This window comes from Macrotis lagotis, chromosome X (assembly GCF_037893015.1).
Source record: "Macrotis lagotis isolate mMagLag1 chromosome X, bilby.v1.9.chrom.fasta, whole genome shotgun sequence".
Lineage (NCBI taxonomy): Eukaryota > Metazoa > Chordata > Mammalia > Peramelemorphia > Peramelidae > Macrotis > Macrotis lagotis.
This window is the reverse complement of record NC_133666.1, coordinates 55,931,956-55,939,187: the sequence shown is the minus strand read 5'-3', so window position 1 is coordinate 55,939,187 and position 7,232 is coordinate 55,931,956.

Here is a 7,232-nt window from a genome sequence, read left to right as displayed (position 1 = left end):
TCATTTAAAAACATCTGGCCATTTTGGTGGACTGTAAGCTCAGTATAAGTCAGATGATGAGGTAGACTGGCTATCTTAAGAGAGGCATTGCACTTAGGACTAAGGAAATAGTTCATGGTACCCTTCCCTGGTCAGACCATGCCAGAACTGGTTGAAGAAACTGATAAAAAATGTGATCTCATCCCCAAGAGGAACTTAATATCTGTCTTTGATTATTTCCGGGGCTCACATGTAGAAGAGATTCAACTGCTTCTTCACCTTAAAGCGGAGAATGAGCAGCAGCAGAAGAAGCATGATTAGACACCAAGTATGGAAAACCTTTCTAACAATTAGAGAAATCCCAAAATGAAAAGGACTGCTTTGGGAATTAATGAGCTTCTTCTCTTTAGAGATTCAAATGAAAGTGAGATGACCAGTTGCTGATAATGTAAATGGGATTTCTGTCCAAGTATGGGTGAACCTAGATGTCCTCTGACATCTTTTCCTATTCTGAAAGCTATTTCCTTCACCTCCTTTAAGCCTCAGGTCAAATCTCTTCCTATAAGTTGATCTCCATCCTAATATCTTTTCATCTTTTATGTATTTCTTTGAAACTTTTCTTAATCTATTTTCTGATGTAGTTGTTCTTTCTCTTCAGTTAGATTATAAGCTCCTTGAAGGCAGGAAACATGTATCAGTAATTGTTACTTCTCTTTTTAAGCTCCCAGCACAGGACTCTTTCCACCACTTGTGCCTGATATTCATTGTCCACTGACTTAGAAGTATATGAATGACTCTTAAATAGAAAACTACTATATCTTCTCCATTTCTAATAAAGTTTAAAAACAAAGAGGAAATAAGATAATAGAAAAGGAACAATTTTCGAGAGTAAAAGTTTACAAAGGACAAATATCTCTAAGAGAAACTATAGAATCTCCTCTCAACACTTTCTTTAAAAACATAAATGTTTATTTTTGGTTCTTATATCATCAGAATTTCTCAGAATCTCTCCCCCTCCCAGTGAACTATCTCATATAACAATATTTTTAAAGAAGAAAAAAAGAAAAAGAAGAAAACCATCCAACCCTGTCAACACAATGAAAAAGTATATAATATGTACCTCTCATGGATCTCCCACAGAAGGAAGTGAAGTTGGGGATGTCTTCTCATTTCTCTTCTTTAGGACCATGCTTATCTTTATAATTTTGCAACATTCACTTTTGATTGTATTGTAATGGTTGTTCTTTCAATTTCCATTGTTATAGTTGTTTTCTTAGCTCTCCTTACTTCATCCAGCATCTTACTATGTAAATCTTTCCATTCTTCTCTGAATTTATCATATCCATCATTTAACATCAGTTATATTTCATTACAGCCATGTGTCATAATTTGTTTAGCCATTCCCGAATTGATGGGTATCTACTTTGTTTAAAATTCTTTGTTATCACAAAATTGCTACTATTAATATTTTTGGTGCAAATTGGAATTTTGTTCATTCATTTCCTATACAATTGCATTCCTCTGGTCTTTACCTTCATGCCCTCTCACCAAATAACTTCCCTCCCCAACATCCTCACTTTTGAGGGATTCTTTTTGTGTTTTGTCTTTCCTTATTAGATAATAAGCTCCTTAAGGGCAGGGATTGCCTCTTTTTCCTGTATTTCTATGTCTGGCATATATAGGCACATAATATTTTTCAACTGACTACTTTTCTTATCATTGATTTCCTCATGGTATAAGGCTAGTAGTGAAATCTCCAAGGGCTAAGGGATATTTTCATTATTTTATCTGTATATTTGCAAATTGCTTTGCAGGTGGGTCATACTTATTTTGAATTCTACTTCCCTAATGTCCCTATCTTCTCAAAAAGCCTCCATCACTTACTATTTCCAGCTTTTGCCCACTTTGCCTATTTGCTGAATGCAAGATGAACTCTCAATGTTGTTTGGGGTTTGCCTTTCTCTTATTATTAGGGATTTGGAGCCTTCTTTCATATGGTTGTTAAATGTTTGCAAATCTTTTAAGAACTATTGTTCATATCATTGGAACACCTGTCTACTGGACAATAGCTTTTGGTTATTTATATAGATAGATGTATGTGTATATGGGTATATGCATTTAATTTTCTATGTATCTTAGAAAGTTGAAAAAATTGATATAACAATTTTTTTCTTCACATTTGACTACTTGCTTTCTTATCCTATATTCACAATTCAAATATGTAGAAGCTTTTTAGTTTCATGTAATCAATTATTGTTTACCATTTATAATTGCTTCTCTTTTTTGGTTAAGAACAAATTTTGGGGCGGCTAGGTGGCACAGTGGATAGAGCACCGACCCTGGAGTCAGGAGTACCTGAGTTCTCATGCAGTCTCAGACACTTAATAATTACCTAGCTGTGTGGCCTTGGGCAAGCCACTTAACCCCATTTGCCTCGCAAAAACCTAAAAAAAAAAGAACAAATTTCCTCGCCATTGCTATGAAAGCTATATGATCTTTTTATGTTATGATTTTTAATATTCAGGTCATGTATCCATTTGGGATTTGTTGTGAGATAGGGTAGAAGATGTTTAGCTAAGCTTAATTTCTACTAGATTGCTTTCCAGTTTTCTCAGAAGTTTTTTTTTAAATAAGGAAATCTTTGTTTTTTAATTAATCAAGCACTATGCTATTCAATTCCAATGAGTCTGATTCTTCCTCATTTAGTCTGTTCCATCACTCTCCTTCTCTATATTTTAAAAACCTTCTGTATCTTTACCCTTTTCATGATTTCCACTGACTTTTTTCAAAGTTACATGAAGCATCCTCTTGACAGTTTGATTTGCATAACATTAAAACTGTAAATTAACTTTGTTAGTATTATCAGTTTATTAGATTGGCCCAACCCAAATATGCACCCTGAATATTCTTCCAGGAAGTGATTAGAGTCAATAAACATTTATTAAATACCTACTATATGCCAGTCACCCTGCAAAGCTGGGCTAGAGTACTGGACTTGGAATCAAGTCAATCCAAGGTGAAATCTTAGCCTCTCTGTGATGCAATTTCCTCTAGTCTAAAATGGGGATAACTTTTTCACCTCCGTTCTTGGGATTGTTTTGAGGAGCAAATGAGATAACATATGAAAAACTCTTTGCAAACCTGGAAATACTATGGTAGGATGTGTTCCTCCTGTTTTTGAGAATTATTTGTCTAATATAAGTACTAATTATTCTTTAAAAGTAATAGAATTCTTCTGTGAATCAATCAGGCCTAGTAGAGCTTTTGCTTTCATAATTCCTTTGCAACAATTTTCATTTTCTTTTTTTTTCAGGTTGGATTATTTTAGATCAATCTTTGGAATTCTGATTATTTGGTTATTTCCCTTTGTGAAGTGATTCCTCTCTTTTCTCTCCTTGCCTTTGTTAGCATCTGTCTCTAGTAGGTTATGATGCTTCTCTTTTGTTATTGTTTGTATGTCTATGTGTGTATGTGGGATTTCACTTTGTTTATTTTCTATTTTGTTGATTGGAATTTTTGCCCTCTCATTGTGAGCCAAGTTAGATCAAAGTTTATCAATTAGGGGACAGCTAGGTGAAGCAATGAATAGAGCACTGGCCCTGGACTCAGGAGGACCTGAGTTCAAATGTGACCTTGGACACTTAACTACCTAGCTGAACTGAGTTCAAATCCAGCCTCAGACACTCACAAATTACCTAGCTGTGTGACTTTGCGCAGGCCATTTAACCCCATTATCTTACAAAAGCTCAAAAAAAAATTACACAGCTGTGTGTCCTGAGTTCAAATGTGACCTTGGACACTTAATAATTACCTAGTTGTGTGACCTTGGGCAAGTCACTTAACCCCATTGCCTTAAATTTTTAAAAAAGGGGAAAGTTTATCAATTAGTCATTTCAAAGGATCAGCTTTTAATTTTATCATGTTTATATGTGTGTGTATGTTTCCAGATTGTCTATTTCTTGCCTAATTTTCAATATCTCCTCTTTTGACTTATTTTATATTTGTTGGTTTTCTAATTGTTAAAATATATATTCAGTTCATTAATCTTATCCCTTTCTATTTTGGTTTTATATATATATATATATATATATATATATTTATATTAGGGGTTACAATTCCCCCCCCCAAGATTGCTTTAGCTTCATCCCAGAAATTTTGGTGTGTCTTTTCATCATTACTATTTTCCTACACATAATTATTGTTTCTGTGATTTGTTCTTGGACCCTCTCATTATTTAGTATTTCATTGTTGTGTCTGTTTGAGTCTACATGTCTTGATTGTGCTCCCTGAAGTGATGACTATTTTTCTTGTGTTAAGGTCTGTAAAGGATGTGTTTACTATCTCTGCCTTTTTTCATTTATTTGCAACATCTCTGCTCAATCTGTTATTCTTGTTTTATTGTATTATTTAATTTATTTACATTTAAACTTATGAGAGTTAGATTTATATATTCCTTCATGTAGCTCTAATATTGTTTTTTATTAAAATTTTTGTGCCTGTTGTTCTGTAAAGTCAGTCCTTTGTCTTCATTTATTTTTGCTTAATCTACCTTAAGACAATTCTATTTCCAGAGAATTTCTTCCTCTTCCTCTCACCCTATCCCCATTTCTCACCCTTTTCCTGAATTTTGGAGTTTAAAAAATTAGATGACATTTTTTCAGTGAAATCTACCTTTTATGCCCCACCCCCCACTTCCCAACTCCCCCATGAAACAGAAAAAAAATTGTTATAAACATATATAGTGAAGTAAAACAAATTCACATATTAACCAGGCTCAAAAATATATTTGTTCCAATCTGCATTCTGAGTCCATCACTTTAAGTCATCTGGAGTCATGGTTAGACAGCTAGGTAATGCAATGGAGATTGGGTTGCGTATAGAGTCAGGAAGACCTTATTTTGAATTTGACCTTCGACACTAGCTGAGTGATCCTAAGCAAGTCATTTAACCTCTTTATGCCTTAATTTCCTCATCTGTAAAATGGGGATAATAATAATAATAATAATAACAATAATAATAATAGAACATGTCTCCCAGGGTTCTTGTGAGACTGAAATAAAATCATATTTAAGTCCCCCCCATAGTACCTGGCTCATAGTAGACGATAAATGTTGATTCCCGTCACTTCCCCCCTTAATCAGAGTTAAGCCTTTCCAAGTTGTTTGTCTTTACAATATTGTTGTCATTGTATAAATTATTCTCTTTATTGTGCTCTCTTCACTCTGCTTCCTTTCATTCAAATTTTCCCAGGTTTCTCTGGGAAATCATCACCTTCTTTGTTCTTTATGGCACAAGAGTATGCCATTGCATTCATATAGCTTACCTTGTTCAGCCGTTCCCTTCTTGACAGGTTCTGCCAAAAAGAGCTGCAATAAATATTTCCCTCACTCTCACTCACACTCTCACTCTCTGCCTCTCTCCCTCTCTCTCTCTTTCTTCCTTCCCCAATTTTATCAGTCTTATAGGTATGAGGTAGAAAATCAGAGTTGTTTTCCTTTGCATTTCTTTAATTATTAGTCATTTAGAATATTTCTGCATGTGGCTTAGATTTCTTCCTCTGAAAATTGTTTGTTATATCTTTTGACCACTTAATCACTAGGGAATGTCTCTTATTCTTATAAATTAGAATCAACTCTTTTATATCTTACAAATGAGGCCTTTTATCAGAGATTCTTTCTGCAAAGCCCCCTCCCCTCAACCTAATTTCCCTATTTCTCTTCCGATTTTTGCTGTATTGGTTTTGTTTCCTATAAAACCTTTTTAATTTTAAATATAGTAATAAATGTCCATTTTACTTTCTGTGAAGCTCTGCATCTATGTGTAAGGAGGGGAAACTGTCCTTTTATGTGGCTCAAAGGGAGGCAGAATAAACATCCTTAGCATCTTCTTCCTCCTACCCCCAAGGGAGACTTTTATTCTTGCCAGGAAGTAGGGACTAGAAGTCACCACTCAGCTCTCCTCAGAGAAATAGATGGGTACTGTGTTAGAATTCTATCTATCTGCTCCCTTAAATATTGTTCATCTAGGGGATATGAACAGGTTCCATCTAACTTTTTATCACTTTGTTATTTCTTGGCTGAGAAGGGGATCATGAGCTCTATATTCAAGGTTTTACCCCTTCCTTATCTAATACCAGTTCTATAGTGAACACACATAGAGAATAGTAAAGAGGGGGACAGCTAGGTGGTGCAGTGGATAGAGCACTAGCCCTGGAGTCAGGAGGACCTGGGTTCAAATCCGGCATCAGACACTTAATAATTACCTAACTGTGTGACCTTGAGCAAGTCACTCAGCCCCATTGCCTTGTAAAAAAACAAAAAAAAAACACAAGAAAAAAGAAAACCATTTATTCAATAGAAATAAGAGAAAGTATATATAGGAGAATATGTACTAGACTACACAAAATGGAGGAACTCTCCCATTCAGTTGGAGATAGCTCAGTCAGTCAAGAGAGTCTTGAATCTGAACTAAAGGGAAATTCCCTGAAGTCTCTAGGGTAGCAACCTGGGAATTGGACATGATGGAAATTTTCAGCTCCTCTTTTATTTTCTCAATGTTTTCCTTCAGCAATCTGAAATGGGTTTGACCTCTTTCATATTCTCTTTAAGCTCGAGGCCTACCAGATGGTCAAAGAAGATTTGCACTTGTAGAGCTCCCAAAGGGGAACTCCCACTTGAAAAATTTTCAGAGGACTACTGAGAACTGAAGCTCCCATATCTGTTACCAACTCTGTCATGCCCTTGCAGGTCAAGACATTTAGCTTCACCAGGAAGAGCGGGTCCTATGCCAGTGACTTTGGGACAAGGGTTGCAACTTATTTGGTCATAAAATTCCACATATCTGATGGGCAGTTGCAACTGCTGTTTCTTTTTTTAAGGTTTTAAATTTATTTTTATTAAAGATATTATTTGAGTTTTATAATTTTCCCCCAATCTTGCTTCCCCCCCCCCCCCAGAAAGCACTCTGTCAGTCTTTACTTTGTTTCCATCTTGTACCTTGATCCAAATTGGGTATGATGAGAGAGAAATTTTAACCTTAAAGAGAAGAGAAGTCTAAGAGGTAAAAAGATCAGATAATAAGATATCTGTTTTTTTTTTCTAAATTAAAGGGAATAGTCCTTGCACTTTGTTCAAACTCCACAGTTCCTTATCTGGATACAGATGGTACTCTCCTTTGCAAACAGCCCAAAATTGTTCCCGATTGTTGCACTGATGGAATGAGCAAGTCCTTCAAGGTTGAACATCACTCCCATG